Source organism: Dama dama, chromosome 20 (genome assembly GCF_033118175.1).
Source record: "Dama dama isolate Ldn47 chromosome 20, ASM3311817v1, whole genome shotgun sequence".
Lineage (NCBI taxonomy): Eukaryota > Metazoa > Chordata > Mammalia > Artiodactyla > Cervidae > Dama > Dama dama.
Genome location: NC_083700.1, coordinates 60,138,144 through 60,140,641, shown reverse-complemented (window position 1 = coordinate 60,140,641; position 2,498 = coordinate 60,138,144). Strand labels below are relative to the sequence as shown.

The window sequence follows — 2,498 nt, the reverse complement described above, 5'->3', positions numbered from 1 at the left end:
GAATTTTGTTAAGGATTTTTGCATCTATGTTCATCAGTGATATTGGCCTGTAGTTTTCTTTTTATGTGGCATCTTTGTCTGGTTTTGGAATTAGGGTGATGGTGGCCTCATAGAATGAGTTTGGAAGTTTACCTTCTATTCAACATAGTTTTGGAAGTTTTGGCCACAGCAATCAGAGCAGAAAAAGAATATTGAATTGGATTGGATTTCCATGTCCTCCTCCAGGGGATCTTCCCTATCCAAGTATTGAACCTGCATTTCTTAAGTCTTCTGCATTGGCAGATGGGTTCTTTACCACTAACACCTACTGGGGTGTGTGTGGGTGTGTGATTTATAAATAAATATAAATTTTACATATACATATATATATTCCAATGCTCAGTCCAATAAAAGGTTCTGGATCCAGCAACACCCCATTAGCAATTACCGCTTCCAACACTCAAAACTTGGTTTCTAAATACAACTCTTCACTAAAGTAAACTTGGTCCTTTAGACAAATGGCAGGTTCAAGGGCTGGATTTGGAAAACTACAATATGTGCTTGTAATTAATGAAGTATATAAAAAGCAATTAAATAATCAAAGCATGATCGAGTTTTGAAGGCAAATCGAAGGACAAAGAAACCAAACTGAAGGGATTTCCCTGGCCAGATCTAAGAAGAATAAGCATCAAAGAAAATAATAGTAATACAATTAGCCCTCTATATCCACAGGCTGTGCATCTGTGAATTCAACCACCTGTGGACTAAAAATACTTGAAAAAATTTCCAGGCAATATCAAAAGTCAAAACATGGATTTGCTATGTACTATCAGGGCTTCCCTGGTGGCTCAGAGGTTAAAGCGTCTGCCTCCAATGCAGGAGACCCGGGTTCAATCCCTGGGTTGGGAAGATCCCCTGGAGAAGGAGATGGTAACCCACTCCAGTATTCTTGCCTGGAGAATCCCATGGATGGAGAAGCCTGGTAGGCTACAGTCCACGTGGTCGCAAAGAGTCGGACACGACTGAGCCACTTCACTTCACTTATCAGCTATCTACATAGTATTTATATTGAATGTAAAACTATTTATGGTAATTCCCTGGGGCCCAGGGGTTAAGAGTCTGTGTATTCACTGCCGAGGACCTGGATTCTATCCCTGCTTGGGGATCTAAAATCCCACAAGCTGTGTGGGATTCCCCCAAAACTAAATAACTGTTTACATAGTATTTACATTGTATTAGTTATTATAAGTAATCTAGAGATGATTAAAAGTGTACAGGGGATGTGAATAGATTATAGGAAAATACTGCATCATTTTATATAAAGGACTTGAGCATCCATGGATTCTGGTTTCTGCAGAGGGTTCTGGAACCAATCAGCCTTAGATACCAAGGGACCACTGTAATGAATTTTAATCCATTGAATAGAATAGAAAAACCTTGAGTCCATATGTGTAAACAAATGAGGAGAAAATAAAAGCTGTTTCTTGTAGTAATGTCTACTAATAAACATAGAAGGAATGCTTGAATTAGAAAAATCACTATTTTGCAATCATCATAGTACTTATTTAGACAAGAAATAGCAATGAATGCTAAAACAACTGGGTGAAGGTAAAATGGGAAAAGGGATGTTAATCTACATTGAAATACTTCTACAGAAAACACTTATTTAGCAAAGTGAAAAATATACAGTGGAGAATCCTGGTGTTCACAGTCTTAGTCTAGTGATCAAAATTTAAACCACCTGTAATGGGACAAATAAACATCGAATGCTATCAGATAGGATGTAATGAGAAGAACACTGCATCACTTCTGTGCTATTCCTGCCAAAAATGCATAACCTGGGTCTAATCATGAAGAGACATCAGACAAATCTAATTGAGGGACATTCTACAAAACTGCTGCCTTATAATCTTCAAAATCATCAAGGTCATGGAAATGAAAGACTGAGGCCCTACTCCAGATCGAAGGAGACTAGAAATACAATCAGATGCAAAGGTATTAGTGAAGCTTGAATGAGAATACTAGGGAAAGTGTATACATGAGTTTACTATACTATTTTTGCTTCCCTGGTGGCTCAGCAGTAAAGAACCTGCATGCCAATGCAGGAGAGGTGGGTTCAATCTCTGGGTGAGGAAGATACCCTGGAAAAGGAAATGGCCACCTACTCCAGTACTCTTGCCTAAGAAATCCCATGGACAGAGGAGCCTGCTGGGCTACAGTCCATGGGATTGCAAAGACTGAAGTGACCAAGCATACACACATACTATTTTTACAACTTTCTGAAAGTTCAAAACTTTTAAAATAGAAATTTAAAACCAAAAGTATTAGAATGACTGAGGGGCATAAGTCAAGTGAAGACAATGATAATTCTCAATTTGCAGTTAAACATTCAGAGAGTTGGGAAACTGCAGGAGTTTCATGAAATTTCCAGTGATGATCGCAGTTGCTTCCTGAACTGAGGCAGAATCAAATCTAAATATTCACAAGCTGTTTCAAAATCCCAAGTGTGAAAATTTACA

At 38.3% G+C, this 2,498-nt stretch overlaps 1 non-coding gene across 1 annotated transcript; it reads left to right on the top strand.

Moving 5' to 3' along the window:
- Positions 1-816: 816 nt before the first annotated feature.
- TRNAW-CCA (transfer RNA tryptophan (anticodon CCA)) lies at positions 817-888 on the top strand. Its single transcript has one exon. It is a non-coding gene; the product is annotated as a tRNA-Trp (tRNA).
- The last annotated feature ends 1,610 nt before the right edge of the window (positions 889-2,498 follow it).